Raw genomic sequence first — 26688 nt, 5'->3', positions numbered from 1 at the left:
TAAGTCATGACGAAAAAGAAGAAGAGAAATGATTGGTGTTTTAAAAGCAGAAGCTAAAAAAAACGTCGATTATACTGGCTTTGTTTTCAGTGATGTTTTAGGTAGTGACTTTCACGTTAGCGATACAAGGATGGATGTTATCAGACCTACAAAATCTGTTCTAAAAACATGACAACGTCAAAATTTAAGATCATATTATAGAGATATTGAATTAAGAAAAACTAATATAAAACAGTTGAAGACTGCTAAAATAAATGCTAAAAAAGATATATCACTAAAAGTTAAAAATGCTAGAAAACAATATGGGAAGAAAAACTTAAAGAGAGAAATAAGAAAGAGAGTTAAATATAAAAAAACACAAATAAGGAGTCAAGCATGAGCAAAATACAATCAAGGAAAATTAGACCCAAGAAAAATATTAAAAAAAATGGGCGTAAAATTGAAAAGATAACACATAAAGAGGTTGGGCCTTGTACTTGTTTCACAGATTTTTTAAAGAAACAAAAACTCGACACTCTAGTTCTATTAGCAGATCCTGGATCAATTCCATCACTTATTGAAAAATATAAGAAATGAAAATTTGAATTAGGATTTTGTGTACGTGATAGTAATTGACGTGAATTTTCAGAACAATTAAAAAGTATTGTTATGAGACGAGCTTTATCAACAGCTTCTCGTTACGATATAGGTAATAAAATAACTATAACTTCTGACGAAGCTCCAAAATATACTATTAATGTAGAAAATAAATCAGGAAAAAAAGTATAGATGAATAAAAATAAATTTGGATTATCACCAACATTTTCATATTTAAACGACATTATGTTAAAGATGTCAAGAGGTGAAGAATTAAATATTTATAAATTTATGTTTGGTGGGGGTCGTTATACAGGTAAAACCGCAAACGCATTAGTTTTTGCGATGATGTGTGCCGACTTTATGCCCGAAAAATCATTTCGTATTTATTTAATTCGTAAAACTTTAAAAAATATTAAATACATTTTTGAAGAGTATATTAATTTAATTCCACCTTGATATAAAAAAAATGGACTTAATATCAATTATTCAAACTCAACAATTCGAGGAAATAACTACACAGTTAGAGCTTTAGGATTGAAAGACTCTTCACAACGTAAAATTGCGCACGTAGGACTCCCTCGAGGTTATTGTGATTATGTTATTTCAATTTACGACGAAGCTGGTGAATTAGACGAATCCGACTTATCAGCCATTAAAGGTGCTATTGCCGGTCAAAAAGAAAGTATTCGTTTCTTCACATCAAACCCCTTCTTCCCCGGATGTTGATTCTTTAGAACACTTGAAAAAGTATTGCCTTGAAATCGAGCTAAAATGATGACTAAAGGTGAAGAGTTTTATATTAGTGAAGAAGATCACACGATTTACCATTGAACTAATATTCTCAAAACTAAAGATGAAGGTTATATTTCTAAACAACAAATCGAGGAAATTTTAAAAGACGCCGAATCTGGATCCCACAACGCCGAAGTTATTGCTTATGGTAAACCTGCTGTTTCTTCAGACATTATATTCCCAACAGAAAAAATTATCCATATTGATAATTTGCTCCAAGTTGAGAAAACATTTGAAGGTGGCTCTTTCCGAATTGGTGTCGATTTTGGTCGAACGATAAACATGACTTATGTTTGAATGGGTATTGTTTCTAGAGATCGAACTAGTGTTATAACGTTATGTGAAAAAAAAATAATACACAAAAACCGCGCATATAATTCGACCTCTTTACAGACAACTATTTTCACTTTTATTCATGATTCTTTAAGAAAATTTGGCTTTGATATGAATCGTGCAGCCACAGTATATACCGACGATAACGAACCTAACTTAGTCCATAATTTACGAATGTATGCTAAAGCTCGAAGTAACATATATTTTGTTCCAGTAAAAAGTAAAAACTCAAATAGTTTTAAACGTGAGATTAGAATTACATCGATTAAAGAAGTTATGTCTGTAGCTAAATTTTATGTATTGAAAAATAAATGTCCAGTTCTTTTAGAATGTTTAAACAGCATGAAATATAAACATGATGCTAATGATGTTAACAAACTTGTTGAAGATAATAGTGTTGGATTTAACGATCCTTTCGACGCAATGTGTTATGGTCTAATGCGAGAAATTAAAGGTAATCGTATTGGTTATCTTAAAGGTATTAGAAATAGAGAAAGATCAATGCGTATGTCTAACATCAGACACGGAAGTATTATTAGATCTTAATTATCTTCTAATTACTTTAGATATATTATAACACACTTGACCACCTGAAGAAGTTTCTTTATAAACGCTGTATTCAGAGAAAGAAGAGTCATATAATACTTTAAGTAATTTCGAAACTTGAGGTAAACGTCGGCGATCTATAATAGACATGTCACTTTCAGTTTTTCAAATTCTATATTCATCGCGTAGTTCTGAAGGTTTATAATATTTACTTTTACCATCACCTAGCAATCATTCTAAGAAATCTTTAATTGGACTGCTGATATTCTTATTATACAATTCTTCCATCGCTTTAGTATTTTCAATTTTACATTTGTACGCCATTAAATAGTATAGTGATGTTGTAAATACTTCTTCTAAAAAACTTTTTGATCTCATTAATCTATCTAGTTTGTCAGGATCCATAGCGTCTTTTGAATCGGCGCCTTTGAAATTTTTGGGGAACAGCATGAATTTAAATCTAGCTCTAATACTATCGTTATCTTCTTCTAAATCCATTGTATAGTTAGTTGATGTTACGAAGTTTTGAGGATAAATCATCATCGACGGTTTACCAAATTTAACTTTTAAAAAGTCAGTATATAAATTACTTGTCGTCTTTTTGAAAAAAACAATTTCTTCTTTTGTAATTTTTTGTTTTTCATCTTGAATGATTAAAGTTTTATTTCTAATTTTAGTGATAATATCAAACTCATATTTCATAATAGTATTAATTGCTGACTTAGAAGTTGATGTTTCTGGCGATAAGTTGTCTAGAAGTTCCAAGTATTTAGATTTTCCATTACGTCCTACCGAATTATAAATAATAAAAACTAACCCTAAATATGAGTATCTCAATAATAATTTAGCTGTACACTTAAATAAAGCAATCATATTTAAACGCCCTTCACTATTATTTTCAAATAAACCACCAAACATATTCAAAACGTCTTTATCTATACTAGCTTCCCCTTTTTCAATTAATCTATTATAAATACTTTTGTTAAAAGGTAAATTTTGAAAATAAGGGATTGGTTGCTTCTTTTTAGTATCCCAAAGCGGTATATCATGTTCTTTCAAAACGACACCATCCCCATCTTTTTCAATTTTATAAGCTTTGTTATTGCTGAAAAAATAACCGCCGTCTTTGTGACAGTTATCAGCAAACTCTATCAAAATGTTTCTTAACTTAACCGAACCTTCTGAACCATCAGGTAATTTTTTAATGATGTGATCATAAATATTTTGAGCTGAATCTTCGGGAATTTCTTCTTTGTCTAATAAATCCATGAACTCGTTAATTTCAAAATTTTGCCATTTGTTTTTTTTCTTATCAAACACATATGTAAACACTCCAATTTTAACAATATCATATTTATATAAAAAATACTTACTTACAACTTCTTTATAAAATCTTTTTAATTTATAATCCATAAAAAATTGAATTATAATTTCATTAGCTTTAAAAGGCGTTTTTGGAAAACAATTTTTTAAATGATCTATAATGTCAGGTCATTTTCTTTTATTACGTTCAATACAAATGTGTAATAATTCAGTACATAAATCTTTTTTTGTTTTACTATTCATTATATTCAATTTCCTTTAAAAATTCATCTTTACATTTTTCATCTCCACATCAACAATTTACATATAATTTATTACCCAAACTCTTTACACTCAATATTAAGCCTTTTTTTACTTTATTGTGGTGGTCACTTTTACCGCTTGCGTGGCATTTTGGTTGAATAGTCAAAATATAGGGGTGTAAAGCGTGTCGTGAATACTTAAACCCTTTCTTGATCAATTGCTCTTCGATTTCGTCACATATTTTGTAGTCTTTTTTCAAAATGTGGACATCATCCAAGAAAAATTTAAGATCATTTGGTAATTTAGCAATTTTTACTCCATTATTTTTATATTCTATATTTTTAACATCATAAACTGTCATAAATTTAAATGGTCTTAACTCAACTATCTTGTCATACTTTTTATAATTTTCTCGAAGTTCTCAAATTATATTATTACTTTCAAAAATTAATTTAAAATGATCTTCGTCGTTGTTTGTTGATTTAATCATAAGTGTTTTGTCTTTAAACTTTTTTAATTTGTCAGTCAACATACATGGACCATCGACATCAAAAATAGTATATTTACCATTTCCTTTAACACTAATACAGTTAAATTTTTCAAACGTCTTCATTTTCTTATTTTGAGACGCGTATGGACTTATTTTTTCATAAGCATTAACTTTTGTTGTATCAATTGTTCAATCTTTACTTCGATGTCTTACATACTTAGTATTATCTTTGTTTCTTTTAACTACTGTCTGTGTTCATTGAATACAATCTAAATCTAATCCTAATCTATGAAGTTCAGTAATTGCTTCTCTGTTACTTTTAGCTCATTTTTCATCTATTTCATCATTAATAGCGAATCCAAATAACGCATAATCTTTTGGCAAATTTTCATATTTATTTTTAGAGAAGTCTTCAATTCATCTTTTTCTTTCTCTAATATCATATTCGGTTAATTTTTTACCATCAATAATATTAGGTTTAATTTTAGTATAATTATAAATACCTTTTAATCCAAATTGTCCATCAATAGTTTCATAACAAAACTCGTTAACATTTTTTGATAAGAATCATTTTAACTCTGTTGCTACTAAACCAATCCCTACCGCTTTTTCAATTTCTTCTCTAATTAAATTAACATCTTTTTTAGTTTTAACAAAAATACCATCAGTGTTAATATTAATCATAGTATCTTCTTTGTTAAATTTATCAACGAGGCTTATACAATAAATACGTCCTTGTTTACAAATTCATTTTCTAATTTTTTCGCCAATTGAGTTGTTTACACAGATATATTGAAGGATACCATAAGTACTGTTTAACAATAATTTTAATGGTTTTCTTTGTTCTTTCTCATCGGCGGTCCCAAATTTTCATCTCGTCGCCTTTTCTAATCAACTTTTATATAGTCAAAGCGAGTCGTCGTTGAAGATACGAAATTGTTTTTTATTTTGTCCTTGTATTAAAATGTTAGGATAAAGTGATGTAAAGTCTAATGAAAAAATTTTTCCGGCGCCATCACTTTTAAATAGTTTATTTTGAATAGCATTATGAATTCCTCCATCTGTTTCAGTCGACGTTGAAATACAGTCTTTTTGGTATGAAATAAATGGTGGATTGTAATTTCGAGAATCGTTATCAGATTTATAAGTGACAACGTTTGATGCTCTACAAAAAGGATTCTTGTCGCCTTTTAACAAGCTACGAACAATTAAAGTAATTTTTTTATTAAATAATAATCATTGTAAAACTCGTTTTGATAATGTAGGGTTGACAATCTTAGCAATATTTAAATAACTATTTCTATCATGATGTTTAAATAATCTTTTTGTTGCGTACAAATCTCGATTAAGATATTGTATACATTTATCTTTGTTTTTATAGATATAATCAACTTCTTCAAATTGTTTTTTATCTCCTTTTTCACCTTCTCAAATATCGTGCTTAAATTTTTTAATGTACTTATTTTTCAAAGACATTCCGATTGAGCCAGTTGTTACAAATTGAGATTCAGCCAAATCGTAAGAACGATAAGCTTTTTTCATTCAATACTTGTGAGTATACTTACCCAACTTATTTTCTAAATATACATTCCCTCCTTTAATAATTTTGTTATTTGAAGTCAGAACACTTTTTCCTTCTATGTAATCTTCTAAAACAATAAAATCATATCGATAACCGTTGAAAGAAATAAAATTGTGAGTTTCTAAAATCTCTTTAACTTTTTCTCTCGACGGATTATCGTAGATTAATGCTTCGTCGCCATATAAAGGTAATAAGCCTATTAATAGATGACCTTGCTTATTGCTAGTGTTATAAACTTCAATGTCTATAATACAGCATTTTTTGTCCATTACTCAAGATACTCATCATAATATTTATATAAAACGAAGGCGTCGGCTAGGTCATCATTATCTGTTTTGTCTTCGTTATATTTATTATACAAATCTTTAGAAAATGCTTTTTTATCAACTCTTAATCATTTTTGTTTTTTCCCCAAAATTGAGTTAAATACGTTAACTTCATTAAAACGTTCATATTTATAATGAATAACTGTGTTTTCTATTGTTTGTAAAAGTTTTCCCTTATACTCGTGTAATTTTGCTGTTGTCTTGTGATTTCTTCCAACATCTTCATAAGTGATTAATATGAGAGGATTGTTTGGTGAAATTTGATGTTTTATAATGTCAATGTGATATTTTATTTTTCTTAAAACGTCACTAAATGTTCCGTGTCCTTTAATAAAACCTAACCTTCCCAATCTCCCATAATATCCACTTTTGAGTGCGGTGTCAATTGCTATAATATATTTATTGTCATAATTCTTCATAGTTTAATTGTTCCTTTATTAATAAATTTCCCTTCATGTGAACAACAAAAGTTCTAATTTTTTGGTATTCGTTTTTTGGTTTTCAGTTTTCTTTTAGTAACATTATGTAACCTCAAAGTTGCGCCGAATATTTTCATTTAGTGCTTTCATAAGACGAATATTTTCCACTTTTTCAGTCTCAGATTTCGACACACTTATCTTTGTCGTTTCATAATATCAAGTCGGCAGTGCCCGCCAGTTTTTCTTTTCGAGAAACCAACGGGACTTCTGTCATTATGATCTTTAAATAATCATTTTTTTCGAAATGTTTTTTTAGCTCTTCAATTCAAGGTTTGATTCGATTTCGTATTGTATCAAAATCGGATGATCTCAAATCTACTTCTTCATTTCATATTGTTTTTTCACATGCGCCGTGAATAATTTTACCTGTTAGGGACGCAATTTGAAGAATCCTTTTAGAAGCTAATTGACCTCGTCTGGCGTAGTATCTATTACAATGTGACAATTCTTGACTTACACTTGATAATTGAAGATATGGATTATCTACTAATAGATATTTATGTGTTTTTTCTTCAAATTTCAAATTCGCCATGTTAAATTCAAATTGTTCAACATTAAAACGAGGTACTATATATTTCTTATAATTATTTTGATGTATCATTCTTTACAGCACTAATTTTAATAAATGACTTTGTAATTGTTTCACCAGAAGATTTTTCAATTAATTCTGCCATTTGTTCATTTGTATATTTAAGTTCTTCTTGAACTAATTTTTTAAAAATTGTTGTGTTCAATCTCTTTGTTTTACGTTCTTTGTACACATTAAATGAGTGGTTATTTGACACATATTTATTCAAGTCGTGAGATTTCATAACAGCAACTAAAATATCTTTATATTCAGTTTCAGTTTTACGCAATTCGTCAATTTTTTGTTTAATCTTAACTAAATTTGCGCAAGCTGTATCTAAAGTATTTTGTAAACTATTATTCATTATTTAATTACCTTCACTTTTTGGATTTCTTCTGGTACTTGAACCTCAGTTTTCATTGTTTCATTCAACTTCATATCGTTATTCAACTTTTTTAATTGTTCAATTTGAGGATCTTGTTGAGGTTGTTGTTGAACTTGTGGTTGATTATATTGTTGGGGTTGTCCTTGATATTGTTGAGGTTGATATTGTTGAGGTTGCGGTTGTTGATATGGTTGAGGTTGATTATGTGGTTGATATTGTTGAGGTTGTCCTTGATTATATTGTTGATATGGTTGAGGTTGATTATGTGGTTGATATTGTTGAGGTTGAGGTTGTCCTTGAACAGGTGAACCATCAAGATTAGTATAAATATCTTTATCATTATTAAATTCAATTGCATAAGTTTTTGTATTTCGTAATAAAGGCCCAACTTGAGCATCACGATCACGTCAACTAATATTTTCGGCAAGAGGGATGATTTGGTTTTTAAATCTTAAAGTTGAATAAAAACTTGTTTTAATTTGACCAGTATTTTTATCAGTATAATTTTTTTGTTGAATGATTACACTACGGATCCCAAAAATAGGTGTATTAAAGCGATTTTCGCCAATCATTTTGTGTAAGAAATTAAGCAATTCAATATGTTTAAATTTATTTGCCGACATTTTCATATTAACACGTTTATATCCAATATTTGGAATTGTAAAGTAAACGTCAAATGTTAATGTTAACCCAAATTGAGTTAAAATTTTAGGATTAAACGCCATTGAAATAGTACTTGCTCTTTCAGCAACAATATTAGGTAATGAGTATTGTTTTCCTTGATTTTGGTTATAGTTATTCATTCCTTGATTTTGATTATAATTTTGATTATTCATTCCTTGATTATAGTTTTGGTTTTGGTTGTAGTTATAGTTATTCATTATTTTTTGTTCTCCTTATTTTTTTTTTCTAATTCTTTTTTCTTAGCTACTAATTTGTCCATTTTATGAATTGTTGATTGTGCTTGTGTATATTTATATTCAGCCATCAAAATTCTATTTTCATTAATTTTTTTACTTGTTTGTGCTCCAATAATTTCAAAAATGTAGTCAATTTCTAAATCGTCACTAATTTTTTCAGCTGTTGTTAAATGAGGTTTTGCGCTAATTATAATGTCAAATAACACAACTCCTTTAAACACTTCAAAAAGATTGTGAATAAAATTTATGTGAGAAGGTCCTTGAACTAAATTATCAAAGTCTTTTTTTGAAATTGTTACTTTTTTTTTAATTCATGTCATTTTTTCATTTGTTGGAATTTTATACTCATTTGAAAGTTCAATATCAATTTTTTCTTCATTAATACTATATTTGATATCTTTATTAAATAATTCACCCATGATTTTTAAGAAATTTTCTTTATCATAAGTTATTCCATACAAACGAGGTAAGTCGTTAATTGTTACTTTGAAATCTAATTTATTAATTGTATATCAAGACACAATTCCATCATTTATTTTTTTTAAGATTTCAGTCAAAATTAGTGGATTTAATGTTTTCAATGATACTTTAAAATCTTTAATTATTTTTTCGTGAGTACTAATATAACTTTTTACAACTTGATTGTAATTTGTAACTTGTACTTTTCTATTGTTAAAATCTGAATCCTTTTCTTTTTTACCTTTTTTTGGTTTGTCTTGATACATTTTTTTAAAATCGAAATCAAAAACTTTTGGTATTGAGAGTAATGAAACTCCAGTATAAGCACCTTTAAAAATATTTTGTCACATATAATACTCGATATTTTTTAGTGCGTTATTTTGTTCGATATTATTATTTTCGTTCATATTCATTTTTATATATTTTTCTCCTTATATTTTTCTTTTTTTATGAAACATTTCATGCATAATGCTTGGTAAGTGTCTGATCCACCAACATAGCTTGTTGATTTAGTTGATTTTCGATATGACAAAGAGTAATCTGGCATATCTTCACATGATGAGCAAAAATCAGTACCTTCTAAATTGACAATAAAATCTGCTTTTCCTTCTAATGTTTTCATCATGAAACGGCGTACATCATTATTAAGTAATCTAAGACCACAAAATAACAATACAATACCTCAGCTGATTAATTTGTCAATATCGTTAAAGAATTCAAGAGGCAAGAAATGACATTCTTCAAAAACGATGATTTGGGGTAACTTTTTATTTAAAATTTTATTAAGAACTTCGTCTAATTTCGATTTTAAATCAACGTTATTTTTATATGGAATCACATTTTCAATCTGTCTTTCTTTTCTAATAGTATCTTCACGTTGAAAAATAGGTGCGTCTTCACACTCTCATTCAATTAATTTTCTTTGTACTCAAGCCGTTTTTCCGGCAAACATAGGGCCAGTAACTAAAAAAATTGGCCCTAAGTTGTATAAATTTTGTCCTCTGAAATCTAACATTTTAGTTGACCGTTCAGCAACGACATTTATAATATCGTTTAAAATGAGGATCTTTTCGTAAACTAAAACAAGTATCCTTACAACAACGACTATAATATCTATAATGGCGTATTATATTTGGACATCTGTTCATTTTCATACAGTACATCTCAAACTTCAAATCTTCATTTTTTTCTTCTAATTCTTTATTTTTTTCTTTTAATTCTTTATTTTCATTATAAAATCTTTCTAATTCTATTTTTCATGGTGAATCTTCACGATCAATATTTGGTGATGTTGTTACATCTGTTTCTGGGTCGTAATACATTATTCTTTTTTCTCCTTTTTTTCTTCTTGTTTAATAATATGAAAACTTAATAAATTCTTCATAGCTTCACAATGTCGAGTAATTATACCTATTTGTCGTACACTTTCTAATGATGTAATTTGAAATTTTTTAAAATGGTTTCTTTTTTCTTCAAACTCTCGCGTGCTATATTCATAAAATAATTTTTTAAGATCTTTAATAGTCATATGTTTATTATATATTTCATATATTATCAAGTCTTCTATAATTCTATAATCTGATTCATCGTTACTATTATAAAATCTATCATTACTTGATAATACAAATCTTCTATTTTTTTCTAAATATTTTTCTCTTTCGCTATATTCTCATTCTCAATCTCTAATCATTATTTTTCTCCTTTGATTTTATCGAAATTTTTGATACAATGTTCCAATGCTTTTTTAATCATAATACATTCTAATTGTATTTCTTCGTTGAAAGTTATTTCTCCTCATTCTCTGCGGTACATCTTTTTAATAATTTCTTCTGAACGTTCTAATATTTCATTTTTTGTTATAGTCAACATATCTTTTAAATTTTCTAAATTAATTAAATTATTTATCACTAATACTGAAACATGTTTGATAAATTTTTTATATATATCATTATTTGTCATTATTCTTAACCTTGTCTTCGAGTTTTTCAATACGTTTACCTATTGGATATAAGCAGTCTCCAATTACGGCACGTGTTGGTAAATCTTCTACTTTTTTTTCAAGTTTTTCAATACGTTCTAAAATTGGTTTCAAATAAACGTCGATTACTTTACTAAATGCCACACCTAAAATTTTATGACTTTCATGTATAGTATCTAACTTTTTAAATGTTTTTTTTGTGTTAATATATTTAAATTTTAAAGATTCAGGTGCGCCATCTCCAATTCAGTTATAAATCGAATTCATATATTCCAAATTTAAATTAGCATCTAGTTTGTTAAAAGGTTTTGGTAATGTTGAATCATACTCATCATAAAGTTTAATTAATGTTCCATCACCTGCGCTACTATATTTTTCAGCGCTATTCTTTAGTAAAGGATACGCTCACATATAACCTAGATCATATGTTTCTACAACACAAACTACATCTTTATATACAAAAGTATCAAATTGTTTGTATATTTTTTTTGGATCATATTGTGGTATATATTTTTTGATTAAATCAATTTGTTTGTCTGTTAACTGTTTAGTTCAACTTAGCCCATCTTCTTCTATTAGTAATGTCATTATAGTTCCTATTAATTTTTCATTTGTTGTTTTCATTATTTTTTCTCCTTTATTTTATTATAATTTTTAATACAATATTTTATTGCTTTATTTGTTTCTTCAACTCTAAGTGATAATTGTAACAATTTTTTTAACTTAAAATCTTTTTCTTCTACTCAATGTTTAATGGTGAGTAACTCCACTTTTCCTTTTTCTGTTAAAAACTTCATGTCTTCTTTAGCTTGCGCATCTGTCAACATTATTATCAAACCTCCTTAATATTATTAAAATTTTTAATACAATATTCTAAAGCTGTTTTAATTTCAATTTTATGTTCTAAAAGACTGTTGTGTGGCATAATTGATTGCCCTTCTTTTATACATTTTAAAATTGTTTCTGTCAAATTCAATATAGAGTATTTAACTAAATCTAATGATTCTTTAAGATCTTCTAATTGTAAGTCATCTTTTTCTATTAATATTTCACAATATTTAACATAATCATTATATATTTGTGATGTTGCGTGTTTTGCTCAATCTCTATGAATCATATCATATTTTTCTATTCTATATAACATATTTTTTTCTCCTAAGATGTAATCTTATCTGTTGTCATCTCATTTTTCTTTCATTTTTTTACCTTGTTTTATTTTGTCGTAATTATCAACACCATACTGCATAGCCTCTTCTTTCTTTTTTACAATTTCTAAGATTGTGAAATATCGTGGATTCACATATTCAGACTCTCAATGTGGAGGTGGTCCTTCAAAATCAGCCATTAACATATATCTTAACTCTTTTACTTGATTTTTTAGAGTTCTTAAATCAATCATATTTTTTTGTATCATTGTTGAAACTGATCAAATGTATCAATCATACATTCGTTTTTCTTCATTTGTCATTTATATAAAAACTGAAACAATAACAACATCAGCGATATCATTTTCGTCTTCAATCTTCTTTTTCTTTTTTTCTCTGTCCATAGTAATATTATTATTTAACTATGACTTTTTCAAGGGATTTTCGTAGTATGAGGATTATATAATTTTTGTACGCTAGTTTCGTACCCACCTCGCTCTACTATTTTAGTATTAATTTTTTTTATTTTGTTTATAATTTTCACGTTTCGATAACACTTTACATATAAATAGTAAGGTATGATTATTACAAACAAACATAAGAAAAAAAGAAGTTTGACGTGTTTTATTTGTGATATTAAAACTAGCCTCTTCTGTCTTAAAACTAAAAGTTTTTCACTTTGAGTCATGTTTCTTTTGACGCATATCGTTTTCATTTTGATCACCTCAAATAATGAGCAGTTTAAATTGTGATGCTCGGCACATTTGGAATCTGACGTTATAGACGTCGTTGTTCCTGAAAATGTCAAAAATGACATTGAAATATTGGAGCAGATGGGGAGAATTGAACTCCCGCAATCAGATTGGAAATCTGAGGTTCTACCACTAAACTACATCTGCGAAACGTTTACCACATGTCAAAATGGTCTGTAGAGACAGTGGTGGCAAACTAGGCTTACACTAATATAGTGCTACCTTTGACTAGCCTTGAGTCTGTAGAGCTGGTCCTTGGATTTTTGGACCAGATAAATAAAATGGTACCCACGGAAGGATTCAAACCTTCAACCTAGGGCTTAGAACACCCTTACTCTGATCAATTGAGCTACGTGGGCAAAAATGGTGCCTCGTAAAGGACTCGAACCTTTAACCGTTTGCTTAAAAGGCAACTACTCTACCGTTTGAGTTAACAAGGCGTGGCGCCCAATACAGGATTCGAACTTGTGACCTCTTGCTTAACGGGCAATCGCTCTAACCAACTGAGCTAATCGGGCGTGGCGGAGCAAATGGGATTCGAACCCATGCGTCAGAAACTAACCTAACTCATTAGCAATGAGTCCCCTTAAACCAGCTTGGGTATCGCTCCAAAATGGTCGGAAAGAGAGGATTTGAACCTATGATCTCTCGGACCCAAACCGAGTGCTTTTCCATCTAAGCTACTTTCCGATAATGGTGGAGGAAAAGAGATTCGAACTCCCGTATCTAAAAAGAATCTGATTTACAGTCAGACGCGTTTAACCACTTCGCTACTCCTCCGTGGCGGACCTGACGAGAATCGAACTCGCTATCTTCTCTTAGACAGAGAGGCATGTTATCCATTACACCACAGATCCAAATGGTAGAGCTATTGGGGATCGAACCCAAGATCTCACGCTTATAGGGCGTGCGCTGTAACCACTAAGCTATAGCTCTATATGGTGCTGGTTAAAGGCCTCGAACCTTTACTCGTCCGTTTACAAGACGGGTGCTTTGCCAAATTAAGCTAAACCAGCAAAAAATGGTAGAGTGTAGTGGGCTTGAACCACTGACCTCCTGCTTGTAATACAGGCGCTCTTACTTGCTGAGCTAACACTCTATTATGGTGGACCTGGCCAGATTCGAACTGACTGCCTTTTGATTGCAAACCAAATGCTCTCCCTATTGAGCTACAGGCCCAAAAACCACCTCCGCGTTAACAGAGGTAGTTAAGTCGGTTTAAGTCACGACTTGACTAAAAGGTTATAGTACCTTTTCAAACTGTAGTGTGGTTAAAGACGCACCCGTGTCTAACAGTTTAAAGTCAAAAAGTTAATTTAGTAACAAGGCGGAGTTTGTTACTCTTAAATTTTATGTATTTAGGACTAGAGGTTTTTTGAGACCCTCCATATATATATATGTACAAAAACACTAAAAAAGATTTAATTATTTTTAAAATATTTTCTAAGTTCCTTTTCAATAGTTCGTAGTCTTGTTTTTATAGAACCTAAAGGTTTATTATATATTTTAGCTAATTCTTTATTTTTTAATTTCTTTCCATTGAGTCCAATATAGTCACATATTAATTTATAATCAAAAGTATCGCCTAAAATACTCTTTAAATCTAACTTTAATTTGTCATTATTAAAAGTATCTAATGATCGTGTTGTATAAATTCTAGATTTTGTAATGTCTAAACTTTTATGATATTGTCTACTTCTTAAATAATTTCAAAGACAAATAGCAGTATATGTACTCAACGTTGTTTTATGTGTAGGTTCATAATCGTTTATTATTTTATCAAACCGTTCAAAACAGAAACTGTACATTGTTTTTGGATCACTATAACCTTTTGTTTTTATATGTGAAACAACTTTACATGTTTTTTTTGCTATATCCATCATCTCATATTTGATTCTATTTAGAATTTTTTTGTCTTTTGTTTCAACATACTTATTATATAATATATCTATTTTTTTTTTCATTTCTTTAAAAATCCTTTAAATTCTCGATATCATGACATAGTAGGTGGTCACACTGTAACATAAAAACGTAACCCTTCTCTATAACATTTTATTCTATTTTTATCATTATCTTCCAATTTTAAAATATTTTTCGATAGTGATCAAATTGCTTTACATGTCAAAATAGTTCGTCGAGTATTTAACAATTTAGACGTATTCATTTTTGATGAATGTTTTACTAAGGTAGCACTCTGATAACCATGAACTTTTTGTCATGTACTTCAACTTAACGATACTGTTCTACAAAATACTTCATTGGCAACTTCTAACATAATATCAATATCATCACTATATACCCCTAAATCATTATTTTCTTTATTATTTTTAAACATCTTCTTTTACTCCTTTTATGTTATTTATAAATGTTCTTACAAACTTTAAATTTATTATATATCTATCAACTTCGTTTCTAAAATTTTTAAAATATAGATTAGAATGTGTTGCTCGAAATTTTCGTCAAGAATCGTTTAAAAAATCTATTGAAAAATTATAGTTAATACTAAATCTAATTTTATATATTTGTTTTTTATGGACTTGACTATCTAAAATTTCATTTCAATTAACAAAGTGGGCTTTCGAACCCACCGTGTCAATCGCTACAAATCCATAATCACCGTCAAGACAATTAAACTTGATTTTTAAATTATTGTTCTTTACAAAGGTTTTTTTAGCAAAAAATTTTTTTTCGCCCCAACTGTTACTTTCAAAATATTTAAACTTGTTCGTGTTCTTCAAAACGACAGCATAAGCTTTTTTGTCATTATAAAATAATTTGTAATTTAAAACAATAATAGTTTTGTTTAATTTTTTTGCCTCATTGATAGGCATCAATTTCAACTCATCTGTTTCATACATATTCAAATCGCGCATTTGCGCCAAACTCTTAAAAATATTATTCATTAATTTTGTCATCCTTTTCAAACACAATAACGTTTCATTCGATACGTTTTTTAAAATAGATAGTGTTATACGTAAAAAACTCAAAAGTTTCTTTGTAGGCTTTTCTAATCTTATTAACATAACTTTTCTTTAAACATTTTGCGTCGTAATTATTAGCTGGTAATCTAATTTTTACTCGTCTTAAAATTTCGGCAGTCGAACAATCTACTCAGTGTACTTCGTGAGGTAAATAATTTTTTGGCATCGCGTAAGTGTACATTGTCAATAATTGATTTTGATTAATTGTTTTATCACCTCCAAATACTTGATAAGCAAACGTACTAAATATATACCTATCACAAATCACAATATCATACTTCTTAAACTTTTTAGCCAATACTTTATTATATAATTCTCAACCGACACTAATAAACAAAATTGCTTTTGTGATCGAACTAATTTTGAGGTTGTCATTAAAAAAGACTTCTTTAGCTAATAATTCGCCAAAACTAATTCCTCGTGGCTCTCGCGTCACATAAACACTTTTTCCTTCTTTCTTATATTTTTTTTTCAATTTTTCTATGTAGGTTGATTTACCTGAATAATCAATACCTTCAACTACTATAAATTTATTCATATTATATATTCTCCTTTTTTATTATGATAGGAACCGTTTGTCCTTTTAATTCAATAACGACATGGTCACCCACTTTATATTTACTTTTATTAGTTGACAAATTAACTTTCTTGACAGTAATTTCATTCAATTTAATACTTTGTTTTAATCAAGCAATATAAGAAATTTTGCCCGTTTTTTTGCCAATTTGTTTTGTTATTTTATCTATTGTTCCACAACTTTTAGGTCCTTCGAATTTAAACGCATATTTACGTTCAATAATCACACCATCAGTGTAAAAATCAATATTTTTCTGTTGTTCAATATACTTTTTCAAATCTTTCAATTTAATTATTTTTTCAACTCTTTTGTAGTTAATAAATTCTAACAAGTCGTGGCGTTTATCATAAAACTTTCTATTAATAAGACCTACAACATCACGCCGATTTCCAAACTCTTTATTTAAAACTAATTCGCCAAAGCCTTCAACTCTATCATCTTTTTTTATAGAAAATGTTGTCACTCTAGCCGAGGATCGACATATAACTAAACTGTTAGATGTTTTATCATAGTAAGCCCCAACTCCGTCAAGTTTAGGGCTTACAGTAACATTTTCGACATTGCCAATTTTCGCCAATATTTTATTTAAATCTCAAAATTTTTTAATTTCTTTTTTTAACATTTTTTTTACGCTCTTTTTCGTTCTTTAAAAAACACTCTAAACAGTATGTGCCTTTAGGTTCTTTAATACAATAATTACATTTTGTCATTTGCTTTTTTCTTAGCTTTTTTTGCTATATCCTTTAATATTTTTGCTTCCATCTCTTTTCTTTTTGCTTCAAGCTCTTTCTTTTCCTCTTTTTTTCGTAATGCTCTTCATTTATCAGCTTCTTTTTTTTCAGCTTCTTCAATTTCTTCTTTGTCTCTTATTTCTAAATATGTTATAGTTTTTTTAATTTTATCAATAATATCATCTCAATCGTTATGGATATCAAAATAAGTTGCTACTTTACAATACATAGTTTTATGTCCATCGTCATCATATTCTGTAAAGTTTGTGATGTCGGGATATTTAACTTTAATATCACCTCCTCTATAAACACAAATTGAAACATCTGTCGCATATTTATAATCTTCATCTTTTTTTCCAATTAAAAAATAAAAAAGAGTAGTATCATCTGATGTTTCGCTACCATGAACATCTTTATCATAAAATCTGTCATTTAAAGTAACTAATTTATCTTTATCATAATTATTTTGTCTGTTTACTTCTTCTGCTAAAGCTTCCATGTTTTTCATAGTAATTCATGATCATTCATATTGTTTAAAACGTTTTAGTAATTTTACTACTTCTAATCTTTTCCGTTCTTTTGTTTTATCTTCTTCAATTTTATTATTATCTCTAATAACATTAATTAAATCAAAAAATATTTCATCTCTTAATAAAAGAAACAAATCATGTTCGATATCAGACATTTTAAGTTCTCCATTTATAACATCTATTACTTTATTTTTGTCTTCATCTTTTTTAATATGTTTACAATTTAAAATTCGATTTGTCAAATTACTATGATATTTTATGTCTTTATGATTTGATAATCAAATATATTTTCGTAAAAATAATTTTCATCTTTCGCGTTCTCTTTGTTTTTCTGTCATTTCTTTAATTTTTTTTCCTTTTTCTTTATTTGTCATTATTCTTCTCCTTTATATTTATACGATCCTCTTTTTTTCGTAAATTTTTGATTAGCAATTTCTTTTCTAATTCTATTAATTGTCTTTATTTTTTCAACGTTTTCTTTTTCTCAATCTAAAATAGCATATACGCCAATAAATATTTTAGGGTCATCGCCTTTTTTTCAATTTGAAAGTCTTGTGTTTACTATTTTAATAAGTGCTTTTCGATATTTGTTGAAAGCGCGACGTGAAACTTTACCTTCGAGGTAAGTATTTGTCAAATCATTATCACCAAAATATTTTTTTCCAATTTCTCAAACTTTTTTAATACGAATATTTTCAAAATTATAACTATACAATTGGTTTCAATTTTTAGCTCGTATAATTGAACGCATTTCTTTTCTAATAGTTTTTTTAAATTCTTCAAGATAATCATCTAATTTTTCAAAATCCTCAAGTATTAAATAAACTTCGATTTTGTCATTATCACTATCTTCTAAATGATATCATCGTCTAGGTTTTTTTTCTAAAATATGAATATTAAAGTTTACAAAGTCAAATCTATGACCCATAGACTCAATAGTGACGACAAAACGACCTCTCAAAGGTTCATGTGGTGACTCATCCCATCTCATTCAATCACAATAAACCACACCGCAATTCATTTTTTCAACAGCACTAATAAGTGTATTTTCCATTTTTTTTTCTAATTGTTTTAATTCGTCACTAGATATTTTTTTATATTTTCCATTTCCATCCGAAAAATTATTCATTATTCTTTTCCTCCTTTTTCAAACGTTTTAATTGTTACATAAAAACCTTTTTTATCTCAAATAGTATTGTCTTTGTCCCCTTTTGGTGATAATATTGTACTTTCAATACTAGTTCTAGCATCATATTCAATTTTTAAATCTCATAGTATACTTTCCAATTTATCCAACTCTTTTTTATCTTTCATTCAAATTTTATATGTTTTCATTATTCTTTTTTCTCCTTTTTTTCTTCTTGTTTTTTAAATTTTCATAACTTTCCATATATTTATTATATCACATTTATTTTTGTTTTCTAATTTAATTAGGTTTGTTTCTTGAAGTCTAGTAAGTGTTCTTAATCTTTCTAATTCTTCTTCTTGATTCCCAATAATTATTTTTAAATCTTCTTGAGATCTAATAATTCCGTTTAGTTTTGTCTTCTCATTATCTAATTCTACTAATTTAGTTTCTAAGTTTGACTTATCATTATTTAATTCTAAATTACTTTTAATCAAAATAATACTAAAAATAACATTTACTATAAATAAAAATATCAATATACTTTTTTTAATTTCGTTTCTCATTTCTATATATATTTATTATATCATATTCAACTTTAAACTTTCTTCAAATTTATTTCAAAGTTTCGGAAAAATATATTTGTTCAAAAACAAAATTTCTTTATCCTCAAATTGAGACAACACTCATTGTTTTAAATTTTTCTGTCTATCTATTCCTAAGTAAAACATTTTAATTTTATTAGTTTTGAATTGTTCAACTATGTCGTGTGTTCCACGATGACCATTATTACATATATGATTTTTTATTTTAAATTTTGTTAGTTTTAAATCCGTATTATCGGCAAAAATAATTAATTGATCATAATTTCATTTTTGTTTTTGACAAATTTTTCTCAAAATCTTTCCTGAATCATTCATTAGTGTTTTCAATTTAATAAAATAAACTGGACTAATACCAGTACAAATGTAATCTTTAAAGTAATAATAATGTTTTTTTTCAATAAATGTATTTTCCGTTATTAAAGCCATAAAATCGCAAAAAAGTCAACCAATATTATGTCTAGTATTTGATAACTCTTTTGAATCATTACCTAAAAAAACGCAAATTATGGGTGTTTTATTCATAATTATGACCTCCTTGTAATTTCCTGATCTCATTATATTCTTTTATAAAATCTGTTGTCGAAAAACCTGGTACAATTGTATTACTATGTGACAGTTCTTCAAAATCTATTAACTCAACAACTTTTTTTGCTAACTCATCATTATATTTAATAAACATATACTGTTGAGTTGTCTTTAACTCTTTTTGATCTGTAATTAATTTTGAGTAGTCGCAAAAACCTTGTCGAGGTATACCCACGTCCCACTTGTATTTAGCCTTATCAAAAAATTTGACAGTCTTTTTTGTGTTATTGTAAATAAACGTCTTTACAGAAGGAACTCGAAACGGTTGTTTTTCTAATAATCTCAAATTTTTTCCGTCTTTAAATTCTTCTCGATTTTTATTGACTCAAATTTGAAATGAGCAATTGAAATTTTTTGTTTTGTTTTTATACTCGAAAGCATTTTGATCAACAGTTAATTCTACAATCAATTTTAGGTCGTTATTTAATTTTTTTTGAGTTGAATATCGTCGCAAAGTATTAGGTACTATAAAACAAACAATATCAGCAATTTTTGAAGCCTTATTGATAAAGTCAATTGCTAACTGTCCAGATCGACCAAATGGTGGATTTCCAAAAATTATATTTTTCGCCGAATGCTTTAGATTAACCTTTAAAAAGTCTTGTTTAATGACTCTTTTGTTCTTTAAATCTTCATCAATATCATAGCACAGAATTTTAGGTTTTATGTCTAATACTTGTTCTAAAGCGTCAACAAACACTCCTTCGCCGGCGCTAGGTTCAATTCATGTTAAATTGTTATAATCAATTTTATAATATTTTAAAACCGCATATATATATGTTGTTAACTTATTAGCTATTTTTTGTTTTGTATAATATTTATCTAATTTATTCATCATGTATTGTTTTCTCCTCAAGTACAAACCATTTTTTATAAAACGCCTCAATATCTTTTCTTCGTTGGTTGTCTAATTCATGTAAACGCGCTATCTTTTTATGAGTTTCTTCAATGTGTTCTTTTAATTTTTTTCTTTGATAATTCAGTGATAACATAATATGATCTTCTAATTTTTTTCAACCTTTTTTATTTTGTTTAATAAAAATACATTGCGTCAATTTGTCTCCCGTATCTGGAATTCGTATATGTAACCTTCCGCTTTTTTCTTCGTGAACTATTACATGTAATGCTGTTCGACCAAAACAATTTCAGAAATCAACAACTCCTGCTTCGTTTTCTCTAATACCCTTTTCTAAAGCTCTGTCTTTTCCAAAATTTTTTTCGATAGTATTATTAATTAAAGTTTCAATTGTATCTTTTAAATCTATATTCATTGTGTTCCTTCTCCTTTATTTTCTCACTTTTCGTTAAAATCTTCTAAGTCTTCGCGGTACGATGTAAACATCTTAACGTCTGAGCTGAAGCCTCCACTAGAATTTTGGGCCTCTTGCGTTAATTCTATTCATGAGTCTACAGTTGTCACAACGGCATTATGTATTTCTTTTATGTCTTCATCTGTCAAATCGTCAAATTTTTCACAACGTCAAATATCTTTCAATTCTTCTGGCATATTTTGACGTATCGCTCTTGGAACGTCAAGATGTTTTAAATTATCGACATCTTTTTTTATTTCTTTAATTTGTTCTTTTGTCATTATTATTTTTCTCCTTTTTAAATTTTCACAAATATTTTATAATTTTATATTGTATGTTAATTGACTCTACACTAAAATATAAAACAATTGGTGTTCCAATACTTAATATTATAATTAATAATATATAGATTGTAATAAGTTTCTTAACTTTCAACACACCAATATTATTAAGTCACCCAAAATAAGTAATATAATTTGATGCTAATATAAATAATATTGACGCTACAACCATAAATATAAGTAAAAAATCAACTATGTTTTTTAGAAAAAATTTTAATTTATTCATTATTTTCTCCTCCTAATCATCCAATTTTATCAAAAAATGAAAAAACTGCTAAAGCTAGTGTTGGATTTAACAGTGGTAATAAAGCTAATCAACTTGGTAAAGTCTCAATTGTTGTTAGTACTACAACTGAGCAAATCAAATGTGAGCAATATATCATTGTAACAACTATTGCTAAAAAATTAACTAGTTTCTTGTTCATCATATTCTTTATCTTCTCCTTCTTTAATTAAATTATAATTGTAAAGGCAGTACTCGATAGCTTTTAATATACTTTCATAGTTTTCTTTATTATGATTATCAACTCAAACGCTTTCGCCTTTTACTACATTTTTTAAAATTTCACTTTTTAATTTTAGTATATTATTACTTACAACTTTGAATGATTTTTCCAAATCTTTAACGCTTAATTTATCATTTCTTATTAAAGATTTTGCGTTTGATAAATAACTTTCATATTCTAATTTATTTTTCATATTATTTTTTACCTCCTTTTTTATCACGATAAACCTCTTTTTTTTTCATTTCTTCAAGTCTCGAAATTGTTGTTTTTAGTCGACTCAACTTAAATTTATTGATACTTAAAATTCAATCTAAAAAATGTTTATTTGTTTTAAATGTTATTTTTTTAAAATTAATTTTGTCATTTTCTCAATTTCTAAAGTGTGCAAACGCCATTTCTTCGTAATAATTTAACCCGTCGCGTCCTTTAAATTCGAAATTGTCAAAGTCGGTTGAACGGCTAAAACTTCCCATTATGTTTAAAAAATCTGAAGCAATTGTTTTCTCTTCAGGTGTTAATCGGTTAGCTTCTTTAGCTTCCAAATATTCTTTAAACTCTTTAATAATCTTTAATCTTCAATTATTCATTTTTTTTTCTCCTTTGTTTTCTTCTATTTTTATTATATCATATTCAACTTTATTTTATTATATCATATCCTAACCCAGGTTGGCATCACAACCTTTGTAAAACAATTTATTATAATAAACAACTATATCTTTGTTTTTTTGGATCTTACAACTGTTTTTAGTTTCACCAATTAAACTATGTTTAATCAATATTAATGTAGATAATTTAAATTGTTTCAAATTTACTTCTAAAATTTCCCGACGCCGATCTTTAAACGAATTTCAACGATCATTAAAACATTTAACACTAATATCGCTTTCAAAATGTTTCAAAATATTTTTCGCCAAAATTTTTTCACCTTTCCCTTTACCTTTTTCTTCGCTAATAATCCCTACTAACTTAAAAATTAAATCAATTGTATTTTTTTTCATAATTTTCTCCTTTTATACTCAATTATTTTTTAAATATCCTTTAATAATGGGTAAACTTCGCTCCATATCTTTCGCACAATATGCTTTAAACTTTATCAAATCATCTTTCAAAATTTCGTCAATCATTCGTTGGATGTGTTTAAAAAAATCGTATGTTTGTTTCTTGAAATTGTCAAAAATCTTTTCATCTTGTAAATTTACGTCATCATCTAAATATAATTTAATTTGCGCTCAATCTTTGTTTTTGCTCATTATTTTAAAATAAGTTTCTTCCATATCTTTATAATTTAATTCTTTAAACAATTTATTTAAATTCTTTCTAAAATAAAATTGTGATCCCGCCCCCATATCATCAAGATAATTAACTTCTTCATCTATGTCATATATATATTCTGAATTGTCAATTTTATTCAAAATAGCATTAAAACGTTGTCTTGCTGTTTCTTTTTGTGTAGTAATCATAATTTTTTCTCCTTTATTTAAAAATCTTCACGCGGTCAATTGTTGTCGTCGTGGTAATATTCGTCGGCGTCAATATCATAATCATCGCCTGCGTCGTCATCATTTGGCCCAATTTCTTTTGTAAAATCAATATCTTTTAAATGTTCGTCTTTAATTCAAATTGAGCATTCTAAGAAAAGATAATCATTTCCTCACATTTTGTTTTTTGTTTCTGTTTTCATAATTTTTCTCCTTTTTTTTTAATAATATTCTTCTTCCAAAAATTCTTTTAAACAAGCAATTAAATTTTTATCATTTCAATAATTAAAATCGAATGTTTCAAATCAATATTCATTTTCTTCTTCACTTGTAAATTTTTCAAAAATAAATTTAAATTCATTTCCGAAATGCTTGTCATGATCTGAAACTTTAACTTTAAAATTCAATTCCAAACAATCGTCTTCTTTATTTTGATAATTAAATGTGTAATATGTTGAATTTGACACACTTGAATCGTTAATTGTAATTCCTGTAAATTCTACTTTATCATTGAACTTATTTGCTTCTTTACCAATCTTTTCAAATATTTTACCAATCTTTTCTTTTCTTTCATCTAATAATTTGTGGTATTTTTCTATTTCCATTTTTCTTTTCTCCTTTTCTATTATATTTATTATATCATACTTTTATTTTGTCTTTCTATTTTTTTTAACAAAACAATATAAGCAAATAGCATTTTGTTCTTTTGCTTTACAATTCTTTAATGTATGTAATTCCATTCTTTTATTTCCTTTTCTCTATTATTATTATATCATATTCGATACCTTACTGTGACCTCCAAAAAATTCCAAATTTCGCCAGTGTGTTTTTGTCGTTCTACGCCTGCGAGTCGTCAAAATCTTACTGAGTGTTCTAAATCTTACTAAAAATTAGCTCAATTTTTTTTAGTCAAAATTTCTATAACTTTTCCGGCCTCGAAAAGTCTACTTTACCCAGTGTTTAAGCCATTTCGTTAAAAAAGTAAATTTATCTCTACTACTGCTTAAAAAAAAAAATAAATAAGTAATAATAGTATAATATTTTTTGTTTTTCATAAGAGTTTGCAAATATTTTACTTTTTTTCTGTATTGGTTCTACGACAGGTAAAACTCGTGTTTTTCAGCCCGGAAAAGTTGTAAAAGTTTTAGCTCAAAAAAATTCACCTCTTCCAGTCTAACCCACGGTCCCATATGCAAAAATCACCTTTTTTTCTGTCAGTAAGATAATCAAGCTTTTCAAAAAAATAAGTCCTTACATAGAGAATAATAAAAAAATTTTTTTCTCTTTCAAATTTTTTATTTCGTCTAAAAATAAATTTCAAAATTTTTAAAAAAAAACTTGACAAAAAAAAAAAACTATGTTAAAATTAATTGGGCGAGCTTTTGGCAATTTTTTATTTAATTTTTATTTTAAATTTTCAAAAATCAATTTTTTAATTTCTATAATATTATTTTAACACTTTACCCCTTTTTTGTCGTTTGTGGTATAATGCAAAAATTTTAAAAAAAAAATAAGTAAAAAAAAAAATAACAAAAAAAAAAATAATAATATATAATTAAATTGAAACGTAAAAGATAAATGCATTAATTAATTAATATATATTTAATTATTATTATAATATTGAGGAGGTGCCACAATGACACACACAAAAAAAAATAGACTTGGACGCTTTGAAGTCGTAAAATGTACGGATTTAAGCAAAAAAAAAATCGATAATTTTTTGGCGGACTGTTTCGATAATCAAGACATAAAGGACGAAAAAAACCGATTATTAAAAAAAATTAATTATAACCGCCACCAATGCACAAGCGGAGCACGTGAAGACTGCGACGCGGACCGTGTAGAATTGGCGCAATACGTGATTATTTGACCAAATAACAACGACGAAGACGAAAGAGAGGCCGAAGAAGAAGAGGAAGCAAAAGAAGCAGAAGAAGAGAAAAAAGAACAAATTAAATTTTGTAACTCCTTTACTGGTTTAAATGATAAATTAAATTGGGCACATTACTGCACCGAAGATGTGGAGGATAGAGCGCGCGACCTGTTCACCGACAGCGACGAGGTAGAAGATGGGGAGATTTGGAACGCGTTAAATGGATACACTCAAGCCGAAGACTTGAAGCCTGAAGATTTCGCGACGTGAAAAGATTTAATTTTGAGAAGTTGCGGAATTACCGCGCAAAGTATACGCGAAGAATCCCACGACCTCGCAACATCTGAAGAGAACAAGACGCAGGACGACGAGACGCAAAACGATTTAGCGGATAAAATCAACTTGGCACGAATGCTTGAAGATTTCGAACGTGACGAAGGAGGTGCAGAATAATGGAAATAAAGCAAAAAAATAAATTATTGGCCATTTTCTCGACACTTGACAACAAAAACGATTTCGAAAATCTCGAAAAAATTACATTTGAAACAGACAACGCCAAAAAAATTATAAATAATTTAATTATAAATAATTTAAACAATTTGGCAAGCTTCGAAATGGAGCCGGTCGACTTAATCGAAATTATAAAAAAATTTTTAAATTATTTTGAGGCGAAAGAATTACAGGCCAAAAAAGAAATTGAATTTTTAAAAATCCGGTTGATTTTGGCAAAGATGAAAAAGGAGGGTGCAAATAATAAATAATAATAAATAAATAAATATTATTTAGGGCCGGGGCTTAGATGTTCCCGGTCTTTTTTTTGCCTGTTGAAATCTGAAAGCTTGCGGATTGTGTCAGTCGTAGCGCTGAAATATTCAAATAATTGCCATTTGAGGGCCTAAACGAGTTTAAACGTGGTTTAGTATTAAAAGAAGAAAAAGCAAGCCCATTTTTAACGTGTTCAATCGTGCGAATTGTGCCGGCGAAAGGCTCCCCGTTTATTATATATTAAAATTTTTATTTTGTCAAGTACTTTTTTTTTTATCTCAACGATCGAGAACGTGAAAAGGTACCCCCTTTTATTATATCACAAGAACGCGAGAAAGTCAAGCCCGAGGATATCCCAAGCAATTTTGAGGGTCCTAGGG

At 27.9% G+C, this 26688-nt stretch overlaps 5 non-coding genes across 5 annotated transcripts; all 5 read right to left on the bottom strand.

Moving 5' to 3' along the window:
• Window positions 1-12976: 12976 nt before the first annotated feature.
• Window positions 12977-13047, bottom strand: Trnag-ucc (transfer RNA glycine (anticodon UCC)). Its single transcript has one exon. It is a non-coding gene; the product is annotated as a tRNA-Gly (tRNA).
• A 297-nt stretch (window positions 13048-13344) lies between these two features.
• Trnan-guu (transfer RNA asparagine (anticodon GUU)) lies at window positions 13345-13418 on the bottom strand. The gene has a single exon. It is a non-coding gene; the product is annotated as a tRNA-Asn (tRNA).
• Window positions 13419-13422: 4 nt separating this feature from the next.
• On the bottom strand, window positions 13423-13510 carry Trnas-gcu (transfer RNA serine (anticodon GCU)). Its single transcript has one exon. It is a non-coding gene; the product is annotated as a tRNA-Ser (tRNA).
• A 253-nt stretch (window positions 13511-13763) lies between these two features.
• On the bottom strand, window positions 13764-13836 carry Trnai-uau (transfer RNA isoleucine (anticodon UAU)). Its single transcript has one exon. It is a non-coding gene; the product is annotated as a tRNA-Ile (tRNA).
• Window positions 13837-14006: 170 nt separating this feature from the next.
• On the bottom strand, window positions 14007-14079 carry Trnaa-ugc (transfer RNA alanine (anticodon UGC)). The gene has a single exon. It is a non-coding gene; the product is annotated as a tRNA-Ala (tRNA).
• Between the last annotated feature and the right edge of the window lie 12609 nt (window positions 14080-26688).

This window comes from Styela clava, unplaced genomic scaffold (genome assembly GCF_964204865.1).
Source record: "Styela clava unplaced genomic scaffold, kaStyClav1.hap1.2 HAP1_SCAFFOLD_32, whole genome shotgun sequence".
Classification (NCBI taxonomy): domain Eukaryota; kingdom Metazoa; phylum Chordata; class Ascidiacea; order Stolidobranchia; family Styelidae; genus Styela; species Styela clava.
This window is presented reverse-complemented; position numbering and strand designations above follow the sequence as displayed.